We start from the raw sequence: 25,401 nt of genomic DNA, 5'->3' as shown, positions 1-25,401 counted from the left end.
ATGCTCTTTGATACTAAATAATTCGAGCGCATTTTGTATTAAGTGCCTTTTTTCATGTTGTTAAACTTCCTGAGGTCCGTGCACGTTAAACTGCAGGACAGAATACTCTTGTTGCCAATAAACTTATTGCTTTGATTTAAGTCTCCAGTGTCGTCCTAGTTTTCCTCGCACGACAAAACCATTATTAAAAATGATTGATGACAAAAATATCAAAAGTAATCATTCTCAGCAATATTACAGTTGTGATTAAACTTACAATTACTTACCACAACTTAATCTCAGGCCAATATCTGTGGTCTACACATAAACAAGATAATGGCATATTTATATTATTTCCACATAAATATAATACAATAAAGTAATGCAGCTTCTTGTTGTAAACTGGCACTGCACAGGTTTATCTGTCAGTTATAAAACGGCCTCATTGGCCAGCGGACACTGTGCTTTGCACTGAAAAGCAGCCTTAACAAAATATGTATGATGGCTTAATGTAAGACGTGAGCCGTGCAATCTCTAGGCTCTGCATGTTTGATGTGAGCGTGATGTTCGTCCTTAATAAATGAATACATGTTCAGTTAGTGGGGAAAAAAGGACAGAAATACAGTTATTTCAACACCATTTCTTTCTTCTTAGATTTCTGTATACAACGTTAATAATTAACGCCAACCTACAAATCATTTACATCGATTTTTAAAAGTGTATCAACATGCAGAGGAAAAACGAGCAGATTGCAGTGCTTGAAAGAAAGTTTCAACCACTATCTTACATAATGTCTGCGTATAAGGGCCCCGTAACAAACATGTTTAACTGTATATTGCTAAATATTGGTCAGAGCATAATGATTAAGTCCCTTTAAAGTGACCTTTCTGCTCCGTGACATTGACATGCAGGGTGAGCTGATGCTCAGTCAGTCTGTATTTAGACCTTTCCAATCCACCCAGGACACACAAAGGGACACACAAAGGGACACACAAAGGGACTGAGTGAAAATCGGATCTTTGTCAGGAATGAATTCTTAGGCGACTAATTTAAATGTTAGAATCCAGCCCCAAAAGTTCATAATTTGCATAAAAGAGCAAATCTTTGGCCTGAAGGGATCCTGAGCCTCAGTACCACGCCTGTCAATCTAAGATAGTGTGTTAAAACTCACCCAAAACATTTCAATTTAAATGAAGACTTAAGACACAATCGCTTTAAATTAGTCTGAAGAAACCCGGCAGGGTTGTCCACCGGACGGCCTTTGAGAACTGACGCTGTTCAGCTAATTTCCCAAATGGCTTCAACAGCCGCCTCCCCGGTGGCAGAGGCTGCCTTTTTAAATGGTTTTTGTTGTCCTCCTCAAGACCCATTTAAGTTGTCAGCTAAAGAGCCAGTGTTGAACTCTCAAAGGGGGGAGGTGATGAAGTTAGACAGACTAGTGCAAAAGAGCTGCAGAGTAGAACCGTATTGCTCTGTGTGGAGGATTCATCTCACAACTTTAATTTAAATTGCAGGAAAGAATAAAGTTGGCCACCTTGTGTTTAGACAAAGGCGTATTTTACAACAATCCTAATAAAATACCATAATCCTTGAAGTTGCACCCTTCAATACATTCTTATTATTATAAGGAAACCGTGTAGAGGAGTTTCTCTCTACTGTGTTATAGCGTTTTACGCTCATTGTTCAGATTTTATAGCACTGAGGCAACATACGTTTAGCTTGTTTTCATAAAATAGGTCATTCCTGGCGTTGAGCCATCGTAAATACTAAACCACAAAAATATGTACAAAGTTAGTGAGCCTGTTTTATTAGTAACCCGTTCTTAAAAGTCTGAAATCAGAAGGTTTTGAGGGCTTAGTAAAATTAACAGCAACATAATCAACATGGTTGGTTTTAGTCTTTTCTTGACTAAAACTCTCAAATCTAACTTCATCGTTTAAATGAGCCCTTTGATACGACACGAGCTGAGGCGACGCTGAGCAGCCGTGTGTGGTTCTAAAGTCCTTCACACTCTGAAGACACGTGTTTCCATCCAGAGGGGATCAGTCAGATGCTTTTGATCAGCCCAACAGGCCTGAAAAGGAACAAGATCTTTGACTTTCCTGTCGCCGATGACCTTAATGAGCTCAGGACGATGACGAAGTCATTCACACGGAGCGAAGGTCAAGGTCACCGCACTCAGTCCCTGCGTTGTTTTGGTCCTTTTGAATAAGAAGGTCACATTATTACATTATTGAAGATACAGTACTGCCTCAAGTACCTTATTGCTTTTATAATACGGTTACCAGCAAAACTAAATAGTTGTAATCTGTTGGGGGAGAATTGTTGAGCCTCCCACCACAGTAGCCACCAAACGTCGTGTATCTAATTTCAGTAGTCTAGAGAGTCTCTGTACGTGCATAGAGACAGCGTTGGGTCTCCTTGAAAGATCTTTTTCTTTGTTGTTGTAACAAACTCTTGAATACTCGATATCTGACTGTTGCACTTATACGATTACACATTCAGTCCAATAAAGACACCAAAAGCTTCTATAAATAAGAATGTGGTCTAAAGGCTTCACGTCAGTTTCAAAATGAAATAATCTCTTCACAGTCACACCTGCTAAAAGTCCTTAAACCTGAGCCATGAAATACCAAGAGCATTTGAGACGAGACGCTTCCATAAAATGAGTGTTGCTGAAAAAGTTGTTCTGATTTCATCCTCAGACGAAATATGGACAGAGGGTAAATTTAAAAGTCAACCTCACTCATCTCGGCTACGTTGCTTCACTTCTCTGAGCGTACTGATGCCTGTAAAGTAAAAACTAAATAGGTATTCTTGTAACAAAATAACACTAAAATGATTGAAAGCATCTTTTCCGACATGAGTCTTTGAAGGTTTGAAGTGAGGTAAAGTAGAACAAAGCCAAACCAAAGTGACTGCTGAGACAATGTTGCCTGGAAAACAGATGAGTTCATGAAGAGTTTACTGGGCTGGAATCACATCTTCTTGATTCTTTCTTGACCTTTTTAAATAAGAAGGTTCCATCTGACATTTTGCTCTGAAATTTTCATAATGTATAAAGACGAGACAGAAGCAATTAAAACAACAGCAAATAAAATATATGATAGAAATCTAACAGAGGACAGATTTAAGACCTGGGGAAGATTTCTGTTTTACACAAAATACAATTTATGTACCGTTTGCATGCATGCTTCCTATTGACATGGAACTTTATTTTTCTTAAGCAATTTCTTCATCTTCATTCGTTTGTTTTTTCTTAATCTCCTTCATACAATTTAATTACTAATTTATTTAATTACATGTTTGGCAAACAAGGGAAGACATGGGCAATTTGTAACGCTCCTGTAAATACATTTTTTTTTAAAGCAGCATATGACCAGCATGAAATCTGTGTCTGACAAAGTGAAGTGAATCATTTCTCATTCAAAACTGCTATGTGGAATCAGCAGGTTCGCCAAGCATCTGCAATCCAATCCGGGAACAATGAAACCATAGAAGTATTTTTTTTTCGACAAGCAGAGTAAAGCAGCAGCCGCAGGTGCTCTAGTTTTAAAATCAATCGCAGGAAAAATGAGACGCGGATGAGAAATTGGAAAACAGAGCGTCGCCGGCCCTCGTTGGTTTGCGTTTCATGCATCTCTGAGAGGATTGTCGATTGACTGCGAAGTGATCGTTTGGCAAGTAAATCCCAAATCAAATGATCGGCAGCGGCGGAGAGAGGGCCAGTAGGCAGGTCGCGTCACGTCGGGACCGTCCTGTGTGAGACGTGTGCGCTCACAGTCGATTCAACAACTTGCTTTTCTTTAACTGCTTTGAACTGAACGCAAAGAAAATGCTGCACTTTTCTGCAGCGGAGCGTTGATGACGTGCCAACGTTGTGTAAATCTGCAGAAACTGAGTGGAAGTAAGAATGTGTACATCGAAGGAGACATTCCCGTTTCGCTGAAGTGTTGCAGTCCTTCCGTTCTCACTTGGCAAGTTGTGACAGCCGTTGTGTTCGTTGTGATTACAAGCTGTTACAATCAGTCTGCTGTGTTTCCCACTGAATCCTGATGCAGATTCACATTGTCATTTTCTGCATCTTGAGGATTTCTGCTGCCAAACTGTATATGGCGCTCGCTGCCACTGCTATCTTTCATTGGGCTGCAGGTTGTCCGAGGGCCTCCATTAGTGGATCGTGCCTGTGTTTACTTTGCTTCTGTCACATGCAATGTGGGGGATGCAACATTCCACACGCTCTTGTCCCTCCGCATGCTGGATAAATTACTCACGAGCGATCACATTCCAGCAGTGTAATTATCATTGTCCGGCAACCCATCAGTTTCTTAGCAACGTCTATTGTCTGCTTCCACAACAGCACTATTTTCCATCTAGGTGAAAGCAGACAGCTTGCCGCTCGGTTTCCTGAAATAACGGGATCAGGGTTGTCCTAAATACAAATGCACTCACTGCACCTCATAATCAAAGTTACTTGTAGCTCCTGATGCAAAGTCCACACACGTTTGTTTCTGTTCTGCTCTTTTGGAAAACATACACTGATGAAAAATCTCTGGACTGCATTCGTCCATTATTCACCCCCCCCTTTGGAGCTGTATGTCAGCACGGATGGCAGCCGACCGCCCCGGGCCACTCGCTGAGGGAGTCAGCCTGGGACTTAGTCAGCGGCTCAGCTGGCCGCGTGGAAGGCCGCCAAAACGGACAGGAGGGAGGTTCAGGGAACGGAGCCGCTAGGGGCCGAGGTTTACTCGGGGGCGGCTCCACTTGGAGAAGTTAGCTTGTGGCCTCTTAGTAGGTCACAGGTAGTCACAGGAATCAATCAATTAATGTATTTTCTGAGTCGCTATTTTTACACACCTGTGCAATATATTTGCATAGGGGGAAAAATATGACGTGTTAAAAATAAGTGTTTATTTTACTGCCTACTATGTAACTGATTAATGTACCTGACAGCAGATTAACTGGCCTGCTGATGTACACGTACTAATACATCATTATTGGATTCTTCTAACCTTCAAACACGACGTACTTGTACCTGTAAAAGACTTTTTCTCTTACAGTCTAAAAACTCTCCACAAATGATCTTAAGTATGAAAGTTGTTTCTCTTGCTGCTCGCTCTGTACGTAGGTAACAACCGGTGGTTTCTGCTTCATCATTTATCCTTCCTGCAGTCTGTGACCGTCTTGGCCGGCCGGCAGGGAGGCGGTGAACGGGCGGCGTTGTGGTCTAAATTTACCAGTTTGCAATCTGTCTCCGGAGGACGCCGTTTATCGCACCCAGTGGCTTTGACGCGGCTGTCGCAGCATGGACCCGTGTCACAGTGAAGACCCAGATGGACAGAAGCCACTTTCCTCCGTCCATCTATAATCGCTCAGAACAAGCGTTCGAACAGGAGACGACGACTCACTCGACACACGTTCTTCTTTTTCTGCTTCTCTTTGACGTCGGATATTAAAGCTGAAGGTCTGCAGTCTTCTTTTCTTAATGGGAACTGAGCTTTTATTAACATTTAAAGTCCCTCACTCTGACAAACATGTGTGATGCCAAACTATTCATCTCTTCAACGTATGTATAAGATGTTGACTGATATTCTGAGAAGTTGTGTTTGCGCAGGACCGGGAGGGAAGAAGACTGATTCAGGCCAACACCAATGTGGCTCAAACTGAAATTTGGTTTTCAAAGGCTTGTGTTTGATTCTCAATTTAAAATTTAAATGTAATCTGTATCTGCAAACAATTGCCGTTGTCACCGCCCCGCTCAAGGACCGCCACAACAACACGGAGACAAATGAGCCGCCTGCTTTATTTGTAACAAGCTGCATTAATGCAACGATGGAGGGGACGGTGGTAAGAGAAGTTAGGTGTGGCTCTTCCAGCTGACGACCCTCCAATCAGCTCCTGCAACCGATTGAAACAGCAGGGACACCTAATGTTTGGGAGGGGGAGGTTGTCAAACATTAAACCACATTTACATACAAATGCGGTGGTGAAATTCTCCACAACAAAGGCCATCATCCATTCACTGATACGTTTAGCTGACTGCAACAAGTAGTTGTGACTATTTCCTTTGTGTTCGTTGTCTTGAGGGACGAAAGGCCGGCGCATGTTTCTGCGTCTTTACGCGTTCGTGTCGACGCACTCGTTTCACTTCATGGTTCCAAGACCGCGTGCAGAAGGACTCTAGTTTGTCTGAACCCGGTGAACCCCGTCTCCGGAGAGCCCCATCGTGCAGACGAACGCACCGTATCCGCACTCCCTCGAATCGGGGGTCCAAAGTGAGTAAACTCGAAATCCGATTGCTGCTGGTGTTCGTCTGCACGATATCCGCATACCCGATCGGATTAACCCACGTGGTTGCATCACGTGATTGCATGCAATCCAACCCAGAAGGTGTGAAAAGACACGCGAGGACACGCTTTTGCGTTTGCGTGTCCTTGCGTCGCTCTGAAAACGCAGAAGCATTAACGGGGCTTTAGCCGACATACACATAATGTTTACTGTGAGTTGATTGTGCACAACTCCTCAAAGTGCCAGTTTACACTTCAAGGTCAGCTTGTCTTTTTAGTACATTTAACCAGTAACTTCATGCATAGCTTGATAATTCACTTTACGGGGACATTTTGGAGCCAAAATCCACACCGGGAAAGATTGATACTGCTGATTCTCTCTGAGGGAGTTCGGGCTGGAAAAGCAGAGGCTGATAAGGTAAGAAATGGTATTATTCATAAACCTTTCAACAAATCTGGAGAAAAAAAAAAACCTTGCATCATATTTCTGAGTCACAAGCCCTTTTCTTTGACATTAAGGATGCTGCGCTTTTCTTTTTTTTGAGTGTGTGCTTTTTATTCAGTCCCTTCACAGCAAAGAGGAGAGCTCCAGGCAAGGTGAAAGCCAAGGACACGGTCTATACGCCAGAATACAATCACACTTGTTTGCTCCTTGAAAATAAACCCCGATCCTAATTTGCTCAGTCAAAAGAACGAGATGTTCTCGTGGAAAGTTTGGGTTTATCTTTGGCGCCTTCTGGTCTGTTCAGTGCGTTCACTTTAAAGCCGCCACATTTCAGGGTGCTAATTTTTAATTGAACTATGATTTGACAAAAATAAAGACGGCCTCTCGTTGCCACCGAAGCATCTACAGCGTTTAAAGGCTCTGCTTTTAATGTCGGACTCAATAAAAATAAAAAAAACATGCTGATGGATCAGACATGTTGCTTATTTGCCTATAACAAGAATTTAATAGTTGTTTAAGGATTAAATAAATGACCACAAAATAAGAAAATCTGTGATGTAAATCATTTCTGTAAATGTAAATCTATTTTTTAAGTGACTGCATGTTGGTTGTTTTATCATGTTTGTTATTTTGTGTTTCCACAACACAATGTAATTTAAATATACTGATTTCAGAGCAGCGGCACGGTGGCGTGATGGTTAACACTGTCGCCTCACAGCAAGAAGGTCCTGGGTTCCACTCCGCCCAGAGGCCTTTCTGTGTGGAGTCTGCATGTTCTCCCCGTGTCTGCGTGGGTTCTCTCCGGCTTCCTCCCACAGTCCAAATTGATTGGTGACTCTAAATTGCCCGTAGGTGTGTGAATCCAGAGTGAATCCAGAGTGAATCCAGAGTGAATCCAGAGTGAATCCAGGGTGAACCCTGTGTATTGCCTGAAGTTGGCTGGGATAGACTCCAGCCCCGCAGCAGGATGGATGGATGATTTCAGATGATAACATCAGAAGTACGGCGTCATGGTGTTTGCAGGTTTTACTCATCTGTAGCATGAGCTCCACGTTCGGTTTGCCATCTTATTTCTGTGAGTATATTTTCAATGTACAGAAACAAACATTTTTTTTAGGGACATTTTTTACTGTTTTACAAGATTATGGAAATTTGCCGATTTAAGTAAAGATTTCAGTTCCTGTCACATTTCAATCTGTCATTTCCTCTGATTTCTGGTTCCTGTATAATCTTTCCTCCAGAATAACATCTTGCCCCCCGGGTTGAGCCGGTGGAATGAGAACCTGTCTGACAGAAGATTTGTCATGGATGATGACCATGTCCCGATGCTCCATCAGCCCCGGTTCTCTGGGTGGGTGTTTGTGACCCAGCAGACCCGGACTCATAAATAACAACCATTCTCATTGGAACAGGTTGAAGGTTAGGACAGAAATCCCATAATAAACTCGCTCATGTCCTTGTTATTGCATCGACTCCCCGTACGTCAATAGATCCACTTCTCGATGGAGCGGACCTGAAGATCTTTGTGCAGAAAATGTCACAACCGGCCGGTCGCATCGACACACTTTTGGGCCCCAACTGTTCAAGCTGACAGCGACAACGATTCTTTCCTTTACAAACGATTCCGACATGCTGAGTCAGTCTGCGGAGTTAAATGGCAGAACTGTTGGAGACTTTTACATTTCTTTGCAATGTTATTTTTCAACTGATTTTATGCAAGTGAAATCAGGCCCCAATTTAAAGCCATGCACTGTAAAAACTGGGATTGGAGTTAATTAATATCTACTAAATAAATAATAGTAATCGTTACATAATAAAAAAGACTAAGTACAGTTTTGAATTACATTGAGCTGAATTTAATAAATGCTGCTTATTTATTAATTACATGTTAGGAAATTCTAATCAATTATATTAATTGTCACTTTGTTGCCACAATTTTTTTACGTTACCATTGGTCAGATTTTTTAGAGTGTGGGGGGGCATGGGGGGCATGGGGGGGGAGTTTGTTGAGGCGTTTGGGATTAAGTCAAATTGGACGTGAGACGCACTTTGGGTTTCCAGCGGCAACGCTTGGCAGATGGCGCCACGACGTCCGATTAAACGACTCCAACTCGCAATGAAGCTTTTAATCAGCTCCTTTTTATTAAAGCAACCAAATAATAGTGGGATTTAGTTTCTGCTTTCTCTCTTTCTCACGCTCTCTAACGACTGAAAACCCACAATATCTACTAACAAACGGCATCATGGAACCACCATCATGAGACAAACTCAGCATTAAAACTTGTTTAGCATCACGGTGTAAATGTAAAGCCTCATCTGAAAAGTGCGAATCATCCCAACAGAAGATGCCGTAGCCAGACGAAAAGTGACCGTCCTGTTTTGGTCCACGTGATGTCGGAATGAAAACCATGGCGCCTTCGACACCTGCTGGCGCCCGATGAGCCTTTTAGCCGCCGCACGAGGAGCAGATAGGATTATGATATTATGATTATGTCTTCCAAATTTGATTTGTACGCAAGGGAAGATGAGTCGCTCTTCCAATGGCTTCCCAATTACCTTTTATGGGAGGGGGTACTTGCCTGCTTCGGTATGAATTATGCATGGCGTATAAACGTTAAAGTGGATTAAGTGCAGAGATTAACACAAATTAAATTTGATAAACAGAATGCTGCTTGTTATGTAAATGACACTTGTCAGCCTAATCTGAGACTCACAAACCGACAACCAAATAACGCCTTTATCAATACCAACATTATTTTCTCGTTTTGTAGTGTTGGGTCTCCGTAAAGACACCTCACAAAAATCGCTAAATGAAGCCCTAGTGACATAAAGTGTCCCGGGGCAGCGTTCCTTCCTTTGCCACTCTGATTGGGAAAAGTGGACTGTAACATCCAGCTGTTCCTCTGGAGCCCCTCGTCACGTCCTGCAGGGAAAGGGATCCCACATATATAGATATATATATATATATATATATACACATATACATTATATATATATCTTACATTACGTTAAGGGGGAGGACTTCCGGAGCCTCACACCGAGGTAAGAAGACCTTTTTCTGGTCTGGTGGTTCGACAGCTGAGACTTCTGTGATCCGGTTGATACTGGGGTGTTCTTTTAATATTTCTTTAGATCTTCCCAATCTCCTCTCTTCAGCAAGATCACTGAGGGCGAGGAGACGTTTTCGCCGCTGAAAGCCCTCCTGTCCTGTGCCATACGCGTCCTTTTCAGGTTTGTGACGTTTGCATTGAGGATGCTTTCTTTTCTGTAAAAGTGTTAAAGAATTTGGGAAAAAAAAATTTCACAAAATAATTTTGCCTTCTTGAGTTCCCATCTAAAGCTTCCTTACATCCGTCTATGAGCCTTCTTCACCATGAATACTCAATATCGTAACACCTGCTACTGTTTTCTACCCACTCGCTAATGGCACACGGATTTGGAGAATCTATTTGTTTAGGATGCAATCACCATCTTTTAGGTATACTAGCGTAAGGCAGCTCCTCCCTCCTGCGTGGGTGGAGCCGAGAGGTTTGTTTGACGCAGCTGGTCCCTGGTGCTTCAGGATCCCCCTCGTCTTCCTCCTCGTCTTCCTCCTCGTGGTGCCGCTGCTGGTGAACATGAGCATGCTCTCGTCACCTGATGGGCTGCAAGTGGTGTCTGCAGCACCTGCACTGGACAGGAGCCTCCGTCCATCACCCCCCAACCAACCAACCAACCAACCAACCTACTAGTGATGTGTCGGTCGTGAACGATTCGAATCCTTACAAGGACTCGAGAGTAACGAGTCCTCTCAAAAAAAGATTAGTTCATTTTCTCGTGGCCACGCATCGGGACTTGCACAGGCTCAATGAACGAAACATTGACCCGAAGACACGGTCGGGAGGGGAATTTATCTTACCCCCCCGTCCAGCTGCCGGTTTGAGTGGCGGTGCTCGAGAAGTGGATTCACTTTGGCTCAGTCCACTACTTTGGAAATTTAGCAGCGTGTGGATGTCACACTTTCTACAACACACCAATGTTCCTACAGACAAAACAAAAAACTCTGTATGGTGTTACATTAGTGAAAGCAACACCAGAACCCATTTATAGCCGGTTCTAACAAGTGGCGAGAGGAGAACAGATGAGACGCAGCGTCCAGGTTCATGACACAGTGGACCCCCCCCCCCCCCTCCGCCCCCCTTGTACCTTGTTAAAAGTTCCCAGCTGAGCCCGGAGGAAAGTGGTGCACGTCCCACTTCTCACCGCCACTGACGCTCTGCAGAACGACGGCAGAAATCCTTCTAATTGAGCCCTTTTCTCAAGCATTTAAACTTGATCATCGCCCCTCAGCAGTCGGACAATTCCGATTCAGTAAATAACCCTGATAACCCTTTTAGAGCATGTTTTTATTGCACATAATCGTAGTGGTTCAGCAACTACTCTGACAGACAATAAGCTATTCGTTGTTGTGGAAGGCCTCTGCTCTTTGATGGGCGGCACAATTAAACTAAACAATAAAACATTCAAATTGCCACAATACCATCTTTGTCCTTAGCAATTCATGTTCCCATTTAGGCGGATAAATGTTGCTCATTTCCTCGGACTAATTGCTTTCAGCTTGGACCCGCTTTGTTGTTCTAATGGGATTTTGAAAAAGCCACGATTTTATTAAATATTCTAGGGACTGGTTGGTAGAACGGTGCCTCCAGTACACGTCCCTCCTCAAAGTGCCTCATCTAAGAAGGTAAAGAGACCTCGGAGGGATGTGGAGAATGAATGCAGTCGACATTGGAGGTTTACCTACATCCCCTTTAACAAGAACTCTGCAAGTCTCGCGTTTCAGCCCGACAACATGCATGACGGACTTGATGACTCATGCTTGGTCGGGCTTTATGATAGATTACCGGGGGGGGGGGTAACAGTCGGTCACGATTCCAATCAAATCAAAAAGTTGTTTTTGAAGTTTGCGTATGATTAAAGTGACTGTATATGCACACACGTGTTACAACTACACGCGATCACAGCCCGGCCTCGGAGGCAATAAGGTTTTCAAAAGAAATCCAATTAAAAGCGCCGGGATCCTGAGGAAACAGGAGAGACCAGCAGCTTTTAAAAAGCCATTTCCGAGCGAGTAGCCTGCGGCGGTCAGGGTTCTGCTCCGAATACTCTGAAAGCGTCGGGGTTCCCTTTTCTAACAACCGGTGCGCTAACACACACGCCGACAGACACACAAACTAGGGACGCACAGTACACCTCCTTTCTGGATTCATTTAATACGGAGAATCTGACGATCAAGTCAGATGCAATCAAATCTGTAATTGGAAGCATTGAAATAAAAGAAGAACGGGTAGGACTTGACGATAGCATCGCTGCTATGCTAGCAGGTTGAGGTAAAAAACCAGTAACATTCAATAAGAGGAAGAGTCGATTTTTAAATGGGCTTTATTTCAGCTGATATGCCTTGAAACTGATCATCAGGATTCCTCCATCGAGCTGCTGGATGAATTAATCAGCACTGATAGTTAGACTGCGCATCAACTCTTATGTTACGTTGTCACAACGACATTTAGAGTCCTAAAAAGGGACATCCCAGTTACATCTGCAGGGCCGATGACGAAGATGATCACAGGACAGGAGAGGAAGAACCCGGCCGGCCTGGATCCATTCAAGACTGAGATGCGAGATAAATAGAACACTGAACTGATTTAGTTATGATGTTGGCTTTAGTTGAATAATTCACGTTATTTATCTTAGTGATCATCCGTCAAGTTAAATCGGAGCAGCACTCGTCTCTCCCGTTCCTGAGACACGAGGCCGGACCGTCCTCTGACACCCCCCCCCCCCATCAAAAGAAGAACAGGCGCGGAGACAGCTGCCCCGAGGGGCGGGGGAGACCCATCACCTCTGCCTGAAGGGCTTTAGAAGTAATTGAAGCTGAAGCACAATCCCGATGCGGCGCGGCGTCAGGGTGTCACGGGAGGCAGCTAATTGGGGGGCAAGCCCTCGTTGATTTGGACGGCGAGGGGCATTAGCGGGTTTGGGAGAAGTTGAACTAAGTGTGTTGGATGACTTGAGAACTTTTGAGGTTTCGGGTAATTGGTGTGATGTCTACAGCTCTGGTTTTCTGCTGTGAGTAATGGGCCGCTTCTTCTGGCCCGTCTGAGGAAAGAGGAGGAGTCCCACGAAAATAAGTGACGCAACAAGGATGTCCACAATTGGCCATAAATCAAAGCGTCTCCTTTAGAGTTGCACCTGTTTTGTTTTTTGCTTTTTTAAATGGGCTGAGTGATGTCTCACTCTTTGAAGAGACGCCTGCTTCCCCCCTTCGGAGCGTCGGGTCGGACCTGGATTGGTGACAAACGGGATCAAAACAAGAGTCCTGCCGCAAAGCGGATTGCAAATTAGCTTGCTGAACAAAGGATCTAAAGAAAAAGATTAAAACGAGTTTTTTGTTTACTCTGATCTTTAAAATTGTCCTGCATTTGTAATGTTAATGCTAATTACAGTTTTCATGCATACGAGTTGGAAAAGCATGGAATCGGTGTTAATATTTTAGACAGTGCCATTTTATTATCAACCATGTTTGTGTAGAATGTGGTTTATAAACATCAGAGTACGAGTGGGAATTACTTTCCATGACGGGACGGCGTTTTCCTCCACATCTGTCAAACCTGGAAAGTAAAAAGCAATTCACAGGAAAGGAAACATTCTCGCACATTTTTCAGCAGCACCGAGAGACGGGGAGAGAGCGAGGATGCGCCGGTTTCCATAGCGATCGTCGGCACGGTCACATGGTTACCTAGGAACTAGTCCTGTGATGCTGTGCAATTTATTTGTTTATGTTTGGCTGTCGCTTACGTAGGACAAAGCCGCACATCTTTGCATTCCTGACAGCTAAAGAGTTGTCAGTGAAATCTAAAAAAGGTCTGAGTGTGAGAGATGACGAACGCGCCCGGGGGGAGGAAACCCCTCCCTCATGTCTCACACACTCGCCCTGAGTGCCTTGAGTCCATCTCCACACAAAAGGACACTGGGGTCATACGCCGGTCGGGAGGACCACACACAGGCACCGTGGACTGAATCTCCATTTGGTGCATGGTGATCAATGCTCAGTGTGTGTGTGTGTAAAAGCAATGGGGTCAAACACAATGAAGATTAAATACAGGCCCCAAGTAATTTATGCAGATATGAATCACTCTTCAAAGCTTTCATTTCACCTTGTCTGAAAGCATGACCTATACCCCCCCTCCCCCAAACTCCATGATTTGATTACCAGGAAGGAGAACAGCAGCTGGATATCACAGTAATCACATTTGAAAATGCATTCTGATTAATAATTGATACTGAACTAATGCAAGGACGAATTGAGATGAGAAAAAGTAGAGTTGCCACAGTTCCCAGTTATTGAATGAGAGCTACACTTCTAAAAAGGTAGAAATGTCAAGTATGGACGGTGTGAGAGAGTGAAAATATGAAGTGTCCCTGCATGACAGCGGCAGAAGAAGTGTTCCCAGGGTGAGGAGAGGCTCTGAGAGTGTCTGCCTAATGACAAGACTGACTTGATTAAACCCTCTCACCCTCCTCCCTTCTTCCAATCAGAAATCAGTGATGGTGGTGCATGGAGCACAGAGGGAGTGCTGGGAACCGCAAGGTTGGCGGTTCAAACCCTAGGTGCTCCATGTCCCATGTCGAAGTGTCCCTGAGCAAGACACCTAACCCCTAATTGCTCCCTGAGAAAAAATGTAAAAAGCCATGGGTTAAAAATGTAATGTGAAATGACCTGTAATGTGATTTATTCTCTCGCTCTACAGGGAGGTATAAAAAAAAGCAAGTGTTTCATTGTCAAACAAGATATAAATCACAGGAGCAGAAACGTCTAATATCTTAAAAGGTACATCAAGGATTAAAAAAAAGCTGAAAGAAATAGCAGATGTATGTTCTAAGCTTTGTGTTCCTTTACTTACTATTGTTTCCATATCCTGTTGAACACCGCCCTCTGCTGTTCCTTTGAGTACATTGCTCCATGACCCGGCGACTGTGTACAACAGCATCTAAATGCTGGAAGTGAAATAAAACGGAAACACAGATTTTTTTGTAATGTTTAGAAAGCATCTATTGGGATGACATTGAACAAATTCATGAATGATTGAAAAAGATCAGATTTAGCAGCAAACGTTATAAAGACCTGTTGTAAAGCTTGTGAAAAGTACGTTGTCATAAAGCTTCAATGTACAAAGGACTTTATAACATATTTGATGTGACAGAACTCGATCATGACCGATAATGTGTTGAGTTTGAAATGCAGGACCAATGCAGACGAATCAGACAGGACACAAGACGTATTTGTTATGACGTGGGACGGGTACGTATCTATTTTCGGTTTGTTTCCATTAACAACGTGATCAGTCTCCTTAGAGACCGTCAAAAATTGCCATTGCCGACTATATTTCAAGTCGTCATGACGGGGTATTGGGTAAAGTTTTCAACCAGCAATAATCACGCCTCGGATAAACCTCATCGGCTACGATACTGCCACTGCGCAAAGCTGACGAGCCACAGTAACCAGCGAGCGGGTCTATCGTATCACCACCCTTCTCTGTTACGGTGCGTGTGGGCGTGGCTTACATAGACCAGTTTATTTTTAAGAGATTACAGTGAGAATAATTTATAAATATGAAGAGAGAAACATCAACAATAATGATAAAGTTACAAAACATGTATGTACGATGGTAACAGCCCGTGAGGAAAATATAGGATCGGTAAATAAAACAAAGACGTATCAATAATCCCCGTCTTTGAAATGTAACACGCAATGGTGGAAACGTGTGGTAATTTATACACACAAAGACAAATGCCACTAGTAAACGATCCGACATAAAAACGCACCACAACGTGAGATAAATACACGTACAATTGAAATAATGCGGAAGTGACGTAAACGCTACGTCTATATTTTAAGTTTCCCTCAATCCAGACGGACTGGAAAGGCGCGAATTGAATTTAGTCCACGCAATGCTTACTGAGTGCTCAACCTAACGACTCAAACATGTAAACCATACTGTACATGGCGCAATTTGAGAGCGACATTTGACTTGTAGAATATGTAGACTTATGCAATTAACTTTGACAGGAAGATCAGTCTCCTTAGAGACCGTCAAAAATTGCCAACGCCGACTATATTTCAAGTCGTCATGGCGGGGTATTGGGTAAAGTTTTCAACCAGCAATAATCACGCCTCGGATAAACCTCATAGGCTACGATACTGCCACTGCGCAAAGCTGACGACGAACAGTCATCAATGCGGACCTGTCTCAGAGCCCTGCATCCCTCGGTTAGGGTGCCCAAGTCGTTTGAATAATACAAATGAAACAAGCTCAATGTCACTTTCATTATAAGTGTCTGGTTGAGAGGCACCGGATTTTAACTGGTTATGAGTTGTTTCTGCGACCCAACCGGCAGAAATCACGCCTCCGATTAATGTTTATATATCTCGTTTAACGTACCATGTGACTGTAAATGGGCGGGACTATTTATTTCGGCAGACAGGCGCACACACAGGCGGACATATTGGAATCCAAGATAAAGCTGTATTAGTTCCAAGACTAGTTATTGTGCAAACATGGCAAACATACATGACACATATAAAACAAAAAAACAAGAAGTCGGTCAGTTGCAGTAAGATTGACACAAAAATGTATCAATGTATCAATTAGGATTTGCAAGATATGCACGGTGAAAATTTAGTAGTAGTATTAACATCGAATATGATCAAGCATAATACACTCTTTCACACAACAACGTCATTGAAATGGAATACATTTTATAATATTGGTATGTGGATTGAAATGGAGATACTCCAGCGGTAAGAAACTGGAGCCGTTAAGCACGCTCACTATAGCACAATATCATGTACCTCGAAATTATCGCTGGGAGGAAGAATCAAGTACCAATGCAACGCTGTAAGACATTGACTCTGCCGACGTTATTTTAGTTTCAGTTAACAGACTTATCAGTCTCCTTAGAGACCGTCAAAAATTGCCATTGCCGACTATATTTCAAGTCGTCAAGGCGGGGTATTGGGTAAAGTTTTCAACTAGCAATAATCGCGCCTCGGATAAACCTCATAGGCTACGATACTGCCACTGCGCAAAGCTGACGAACTCACGTCACCGACAGGCGAGTGATGCCGCTACATACACTGTTCACTTACGGTAGTTCAGTATGAATTCACGACAGTCATTCAGTGTGTCTGTGCACATGGAAAAGTGTGCGCTCGACTAACACAACCTGCTGTTAATTTCGTAGTTTCAAGCTTAAATACGTTTTTCAACTATCCACCATGGACGCAATGCATGATGGGATGTGGTCCCCCACACACTCATTGTAATGTTAGCTCCAAATCCGTACCGTTCTAGTTCATTAACAAGGTATACCAATTTAATGATGCATCGTGCATCATACATGCAAGTTATTTTCACACACAAGTATATATTTTAAGTATTAGGAGGCAAAACGGCCGTAAGACGCAATTCTACGGTGGCCCAGTCGAAATTATTTGTAATCGCAAAATCCTGTTCCGGAAAGATGACACACAAGAACACACCTACGGGCAAAAACACAACGTGCCTCTGTGTTGATGTGGAGGGAGAGGATTGTCCTCTTACGTGTCGAAATGTGGTGGAAAATCACATTTTTATAATGGAGTCATCATTTCAAAAGATCCCCGGCAAACGTCTCTCTGCTCGTTGTGCCCCCCACAATGCTATGCTAGTTTAGCACCACCAGATGTCAGCAAAGACGAGGACAAGCCAGCTCCGTCTGCCCTTTGAGGGCCGCTTGAATTAGAAAGTAACCAATACATATTAGAAACGTACGTACAGAGGAAATATATAACGTAACATATTAAATCGGCATGTCAACAAAGCTGAGGTAAATGTAAATGCTAAATGCAATTATTAATGTACCTTGGATGCACTCGGCTCTGGAAGAACTGGAGGACAGTTTAAATAACTTCGGTTATCCGCAGTTATTGCAAAATTAATTACGGCTTAAATACGTTTGCAATGATCATAACTGACAAGGTGAAGCAGAAACTGAGCTTCACTTGAACTGAGGCAGGTACTCGCGCTACCTCGACATGCTAGCTCTCCCTCGATGATTGAACTCCTGCTCGCTGCTGTGGCTTCCTGCAGATGCCCTTTGACTTACTTTAAAAAGAGAAGAACAAACTACGTGCAGACTTCCCAACAGCACAGGTTGATTGATTCCTCAGTAGGACACGCACCTGTCGTACAGATGGTTCATGGTGGGTGCTGAGCTTGTTAAAATGGGAATGAAAAAATGCCCGTACCGGAAATTGATTAAACGAGTCCCTCCGTTTTCCTACGTGCGCTATTCAATTCAGACCGTGTGATGGATTACCTTTCATAACATCGCTCAAACAAATTCAATGTTTGCAGAAGCTTATTAATTCCAAGCACAGGGCCACAGACGACTTTAGACTATTAACCACGTGGAGCATATGACCATGAATATTTAATTAAGCCCAGAGACACAGCTTTAAAGAAGTCATCTGCACAGTTAAGACTTGTTTTTTCTTATAACAGTTATCTAACTGTTCATTGTATTATTTCTCATTTTACCCCGTCACATTCTCATTTTATTATGTAAAACGTTTCTTAGGATTACAGAGCCACACGTTTAAAAAAAGAAAAATCAGCAATATACAACTCTAATCCTGCCCAGATTGACTTTGTGAGGATTAACAATCACATTTTAATGGAGGATTTCAGATTATTGTTTGAAGAGCGAAAAAATAATTCATTACCCACCATTTATTTCAGGGTAATAAAAATAGATTTAACAGCACAGAAAGGATATGTCTGATACGTGTATTTCCATCCATAAGGCCACAAACCCTTAGTAAGCACTTTGCATATTGTGGGTTCTAGGTGTGACACAAATGCTACTGTTCACCGTGTAGACATTACAAGCTCTTTCACTTGTTGTGAAGCTTCCGTGGGATGATTCGGGGGCTTTTGGGCACTCAGAAGATAAGCGGTGACGTGACAGGTGTCAAAGCTGCCTCGGCCGACAAATTAGACAGGGATTTGCTCCTGTCAGAATGTCAGGCCAATGAGGTTCATAGAGGTAGGTTTGGATCCCTGTCAGCGACAGGTAAGTACGCAGATAAGGGGATTACACCGTGTTTGCGCCGAGTGATCTGGAATGAATCCTGCCAGCCTGTTTCATCCTCACCTGAAAAAGACAAAATTTCTTCTTTCCTCAACCCGTGAAGCACATGAGCAGAGTTAAAATCACAAGATGATCCCTTTAACCTGTCGTTAAAGGCTTTTGAGGGAACATTACGTTATGGTCATTTAATAATTGTGACAGTAATAATCTCCTCTAATTCTCTGAGGTATGTGATTACTTTTCTTGACTTAGTATTTTGTCCTTTATCACCAGACATTAATTCTGGTTCGGTGGTCCCTCACTGCAATGCTTAAACTTGACCTGTTGAACAAATAACACAGCGCGTCCCTTCAGGCCGTGGCTCTCCCCGGTGGTTGGCTGGGAGATGAAAATAGAGTGTAACAGATGGCGTAGGTGTCTCTGCCATTCAGCACAGGCTGCTGATCAGCCAACATACAATGTCATGCCATCCGAAAGGGAGAAGGCTGCCCATACTCTCCCTTGCACCACCAATCACAGGGCTAGAATAAGAGGTCAGAATCTTAGTTATTTTAAACAATTGGGAGCACCTCGTAGCGGGCTAAGTAACTATCTGTGTTTGTGTGAAATGTGAGCTTGTCAGCTACGACTGTGGACCGCGTTTGTGCCAATAGGCTGATCCAGCTTATACCACACCGTGCAGCTCTCTCCCTATAATCACACATCTACAGACCTTGTCAAGGACGCACAACGACTCAGACTCACTGATATTGCTCAGTAGGGAATGGACGCGCTGCACACTTTGTGTAAACGTGCGTGCATGCAGGGAGGTGTGTGTTTCTTTCCCAAAACACATAGCCATTGTCTATTCTGCACTACATCTTATTAGCCTGGTTAAGGGCATTTATTGATGCTGAGAGGATCTCTGGTGCTCCTCAGAGCCGGGGCCACCTGGACATTACGTGATGAGCTGGGAAACTGTGATTAGATTGTGTTATGAGCAGGGAGAGGAAAACAATGACATTGTTCTTGGGCAAAAGGACAGCTCAGCCAGCGCAAGGGGACATCTGATAAGAGGAGACAAATGTCGCCCACGGTGCCTTTTAGTAAATCCCTAAACTTCAAGGTCAAAGACAGTTACGTGAGGATTTCAGCTCTCTCTCCAATGCCACACAACCACATACAATATGCGGGATATTTAAACACATCATGTATGTGTGATATACTCTCTAACAGCTTCTTTAAACATCAAACTTCTGGTTCAAATAGTCCATCTTTCTTTCTCCCTGACACACTCATGCTTGCACAGTGTTCACACCCACCCACACACTGCTGCCACCCATACTATTCCCAGCGTGTGGTTATTCCCGGGCTGAGTCAGAACGGCACCATACGCCTGTCTGTCCGCTTTATGCCAAACCTGATGTCTCCTTGTCGCACATGCTTTGGCGGAGAATTCCGCACAGAGGAGCCGTCACCCAGCCGCTCGGACATCCCTCCCTGTGTAATTACACGCAAGTCACATTGACAGCTGGAGGGGCACTTAGGCAGGTCACCAAGCTATTCAAATCAAAGTGCTACTTACGCTGTAAATAACTTCCTGCTGTCTACCAGTGGAGACTTTCTTCACACCTTTATTCTTCACCAACATGACAGTTTCCTGTGTCTGTGAGCGGCTCCATCTGTTATCTCTGCATCTTTAGGTTTGCCACTACAGTATAACTGGCAACCCTTGGTTATACAATAAATAACAAGAACTGATGGATACAGACAACGCAGATGCACGGCAAGAGCACAACCGGGGGGGTGGGGGAATTATTAGAATGTGTAATATTCAGGTATTCAGATACAAAGATCTATATATTATTAACATTCCCAGCACTGACCTGGCCAACTGTACCATAAGTGACTTGTGTGATGGGTCAGAAATGCGTTTTCGTATGAAAACCAAGACCAACTGCTGTACGTTATTTACCAAATGGGATTTGACACATACGCACATTTTTGCAAGATTGAGAATGATTCAGATATTCCTTCTTGTCCTAATGGACTTGCTAATGAGGCATGCGCTTGATAAGCTCCTACTTACATTTCCACAATTCTTTATTATACGCAATGTAAAGAGCTACACATGGTGGATGCAGCATTAGTACAAAAATAATGCAAGTTGTAGATTGTTTTTGTAATGAAAAGTCTTGACTCCAAATCAGAGAGGCGCTAATTATTGCTGTTGTATTGGATTGTCTTCGTGGCATTTGTCTTATTAAATTCTTTTGTTGAACAAACACTGCACGCACAGTAAACATGTGATACAAAATGGTGAAAAGCAATTCACCGGGGAGGCAACACAGTTCTTTAACTACCTCCAGCATTCATGATAAGAATATAGAATATATAACACGCTATAATGTCGCTGCAGGTTTTGTCTTTATAGGAGTTGTAATGTAAATATGTATATTTTATATACATATATAAATGCAGAAATAGGTGTGTTCCGTGTGTTGGTCTTTGTGGTTATTTGTTGAAACAACACCAGCTGCCACCGATAGGGGGCAGTCTACCCACGTGGCAAACCCAATCTGAACTATGAACCTTGAATCTGATCATCACGGACAACTGAAACGCTGTGTCATAAATTAGGTGATATAACGTGTTAACATTCAAAACATTTTACTGTCCGGACCGGCTGAGGGACACTTGATAAATGGTGCCGTTTGACGCCAGCGTGATAACAGATCATCACTATTCAAGCTACATAAAGGCAAGCGGCAGGCAGGTATAAGCACATTGATCAAAATGTCATCACAGTCAGGCAATCTATACGAACAAAGGGAACTTATTTTCTACTTTAGTGAATTCAGAGCGCTTTGACTTGGCTACCAACATCCCCCCGGGTAGCACGTTTCAAGACTCAGCATTACCCGTTCAGACAAACAGGTTTGGACATATTGAACTCAGACCCGAAACAACCTGGCTCCACGCCGCCACTTTCCACTCTCCCCCCTCTGTCTGTGATTGGGAGGTGTTTGTCTCTCTCACTTCATCTCTGGGTGTCTGTTTGCCCGACACTTGTCTGGCTTGGCCTAGTTCCTCCTTGATCTCATCAGTCAATGTGAGGACCTGTGAAGGCCATCTCCCCATCTTGCTGTGTGAATCTCTGCCAGCTCCGTGCTTGTGTCAGCAGTTAGGGACTGACTCACACCCACGCGCGGCGTCCGGTCTTCACTCCAGGGCCCACTGGGCGAAGGCAGCACATCTCCCCGGACAGACAGCCTCATTTGCATGCCCATAAATCACTCGCAAAGCTGACACCGAGCCACACGACAAGGCATGACACGGAGCAACAAAACTTAGGGTGCCAATTTGCGGCGTCATGTGATATTAGGATCTAAGCTATTCATGCAACCTCTTGGGTGAGGATAGAGCCAATCACGCTCGAGTAGCACTTACATTCACATTGGCCAAATCAGAGGAATCAGAGAGCCTTGTAACCTGTCGCTTTTTTGTTCCTAAAAAAGACCAAAACATGGCTGATTCAAAGCGTGTCACACATTCTAAAGGGCAATGAAAGATTGTTCCTCTTTCTAAACAACTTGGCCCGACTAAAGAGCCTCAAAATGATACTTCTTGTGATTAACGACAAGGTACAGCGAGCACACCCACAATATGTCTTTTATTGGCTGCTAATACACAGCCGTACTCCTGTAAGGATGTACAAATGGGTTCAGTGAAATGTTGTTACTTGAAAATATTTTAAAACCAAATCCCCAAATTCTCTTCTCACTGTAATCTGTGTTCATTTGAATGTAATTGCAACGGTTTATTTATATAGTATTTTAATTTAGCTGTTCCTTTGACTGTGAAAGTGTAGCAATCACTGCATTCAAATATAACTGACTTTAAACTGCAATTTAAAACGAGACCTGTTTTTAAAAGTAGAGGAAAACAACCGAGCAAAATGATGCATGCTGTGGTGAACGTCATCACAACAGCACAAACACTATAAAAAGTAAACCATCAATGATCGGAGTACAATTAGTCGGCAACAAAGGATCACTTTTTGATCCAGAATTGTGATGCAAAAAAGTAAAATAATCAAATAATGCTGCTGTTGAGGCTTCTGCTTGTTGGAAATGCTCAAAGGATCAAAACATGACATTTGAAAAGCTCAACAGCGATGCATCTTTCTCTGGACGACTGACAGACCTCCCTGTCAACAGTTTGGGTTGCGGAATGTTTCCATCCGAGAAGCACAGCTGTCCACAGCTGTCCAAACTGACGTTTGTCTGTTGTTCTGAGTAAATACAACATTTTTTCAGAATAACAATTCAGCTGTAGTCCTTTTATTTTTTTTAATTGGTGCTACGACCGACGATTGATTTTTTAATCAATATTATATTAGTTTATTTTTACACAAGAAAAGGGAAAATAGTATAAAGGTGATGTTGTGTCTGTAATATTACAGTGCATGGGGGAGAATTTGGACTAAAAACTTTCTAAACTACTGCACCTTTATTGGTCTGCCATTTTAACATTAACATGTCACAGTAAGACAAACACAGCAGAAAGAGCATTAAGGATGGCTGAATTCCATTTAGCTGCTTGTATGCACTCCTCCAACGCAGTCATGCTCTCGGGACCATTAAGTAAGCCCCCACATTACGTAAATAAGTAGTAGTACTAAGTCGAAATGTCAGATATAGAGAAATTACATAAATATGGTGGTTGCAAAGGTCTTGGTATCACGGAGCAGAACAATGAAGCTTTATGTAGCAAATCATTTGTGATGGGATTTATGTTTGGGGACGACCGGGAGAAAGCAACCCCACAGACCCCGCGCGGGTTGGCGGACCACACCTTGGGAACCGCGTCGGCCAACGGACAGCAGCTTGTTTCCTTGTTTTTCCTTCTAGTTGGCTACCGCTTTCTGTCTGGAACACGCACACGCGCACAGCGGCTTTGCGAGCGCGGAGTGGGAGGGGATTCATTCCCTTCCGTACCCGGTGGCGTCGGTATGGAGTGCGCGCTTCTCTCCCTCCCTCCCTCCCCCTTTTCCACTCCCTCCCCCTTTTCCACTCCCCTCTACGTTCAACCTCCCGGCTTCTCAGACGCGATGACAGTCGAGGCGGACGCGTGAGTGCATCCCACAGGTGTGCTGTTGCCTAATGAGCCGCGGCTCTCGGAGACTCTCGGACACGCGCGCGCACACACTCGCACACACCTGGAGATGAGCACGTGACTCGGTACCTGGGCGTGGAGAAAGTCCCCGATATCCGAAGAGGAGAGTCTTTTGTTGGGGAGTTGCTCGGGTCGCCTTTCAAGGGGAATTGACAAATCGGCAATTCAAGTAACGTTGTCCCGTGTTTTCTACGGAGTAGTGCCCCTCCACCTCCCCCCCCCCCCCCCCCCCCCCCCCTCGCGGGACGCGTGGGGTGAGTAACGTGAACTTGACTCCGGACTCTTTATGTTTTTTGTTGCTATTTCACCATTTTCAATTTTGCCACTTTTCGCGTTTGTGCAACTTCTCTCTTCGCTGTTTTTTCCTCCAAGGTGAGTTCCGGGAAAGCTGCTGGATCCCAGAAAAGAAGGCTGACTGACTGCGGCACTTTTCCAAAGCCTTTTTATTTTATTTATGCACATGAGGTCCAAGTTTTAAAAGCCAACAAGACGCCCGTCGATACGGTAAGGGAGCGCTGCTCCGCACGTCACATACTGTTTATTGTGTATTTACACGGCCGCTCCTACCGATCCTTCAGATTATGTTAAGAAAACAAAACTTTTACAGAAACAAACGCAACAACCACGAAATGCGTTTTAAAGACTTCCTAATGTCTCCAGTCGTGTTGGTTGGGTGGGCATGTGTCAGTGAAACCTTAAAAGTTGTCCCACACTATTGGACTCAACAATTGCGTGTTTTGAAGAAAGGAAAGGGAAAGTCCCCCCCCCCCCCCCCCCCCCCCGAACAATTCCCCCCGAGGGGTCACCAATGTCCCCGTGAGCGGACCGTGAAGCTGCCCACCAGCAGCCCAGAGGACAACAAGTAGCAGAGGGTCTCGCCGCTTTCCTTGTTCCTCTCTATCTGCGCGGAGAACAAGGAGACCGGCACCATTCATGTCCCCGTTTCAACCCCCCCCCCTGTGTCTCTCTGTCCCTAGCATCGGACCTCTGTCCTGCCTTGTTGTCTTGCTAACATGGGATGCTGCGTCTCCTGGGGATTATTCCTATTAGATAACCCTACACTAGCCGTCCGGCAGTGGGAGTGGATTAGTGCGGGGGGCTGTAGGGGGGGGGCTGTAGGGGAGCTAGAGCATGGGGTGTGAACCCTGCAGTCTCCCAACTGAGGTGCTTCCAAAAGATGCCATCTGCTCACATGGACACATACAAGCAATTGAAAACCCAAGCTGCTTCCTTGTCTGTCCCCTCCCTCCCTCCCTCCCTGTATCTCTCGCTGTGCCCCACAATGCTTCATTCAGGGTTTATCTCTTCCACTCTGAATAAATAGAGACACCTTATCTGCGCAGAAGAGAGTGGTGATAA

General features: G+C 43.9%; 1 protein-coding gene, 1 long non-coding RNA gene and 3 other non-coding genes across 5 annotated transcripts in view; 1 reads left to right on the top strand and 4 right to left on the bottom strand.

Moving 5' to 3' along the window:
- Positions 1-13,234: 13,234 nt before the first annotated feature.
- LOC120808807 (uncharacterized) lies at positions 13,235-17,413 on the bottom strand. Its single transcript, XR_005710013.2, has 3 exons — positions 16,604-17,413; positions 14,655-14,748; positions 13,235-13,361 (listed from the first exon to the last, which is right to left on the bottom strand). It is a non-coding gene; the product is annotated as an uncharacterized LOC120808807 (long non-coding RNA).
- LOC120809919 (U4 spliceosomal RNA) lies at positions 15,097-15,237 on the bottom strand. The gene has a single exon (XR_005710167.1). It is a non-coding gene; the product is annotated as a U4 spliceosomal RNA (small nuclear RNA).
- Positions 15,830-15,970, bottom strand: LOC120809918 (U4 spliceosomal RNA). The gene has a single exon (XR_005710166.1). It is a non-coding gene; the product is annotated as a U4 spliceosomal RNA (small nuclear RNA).
- Positions 16,704-16,844, bottom strand: LOC120809917 (U4 spliceosomal RNA). Its single transcript, XR_005710165.1, has one exon. It is a non-coding gene; the product is annotated as a U4 spliceosomal RNA (small nuclear RNA).
- A 6,360-nt stretch (positions 17,414-23,773) lies between the features above and the next one.
- plxnb2b (plexin b2b) overlaps positions 23,774-25,401 on the top strand; it is a 97,640-nt gene continuing 96,012 nt past the window's right edge. Inside the window, exons 1-2 of the mRNA XM_040162607.2 lie at positions 23,774-24,296; positions 24,415-24,546. The gene's annotated coding sequence lies outside the window, so the exon portion shown is untranslated. The remainder of the gene's footprint in view (positions 24,297-24,414; positions 24,547-25,401) is intronic.

This window comes from Gasterosteus aculeatus, chromosome X, assembly GCF_964276395.1.
Source record: "Gasterosteus aculeatus chromosome X, fGasAcu3.hap1.1, whole genome shotgun sequence".
Taxonomy (NCBI): domain Eukaryota; kingdom Metazoa; phylum Chordata; class Actinopteri; order Perciformes; family Gasterosteidae; genus Gasterosteus; species Gasterosteus aculeatus.
Note: the sequence above shows the minus strand (reverse complement) of the source record. Positions and strands in the feature narration are given on the sequence as shown.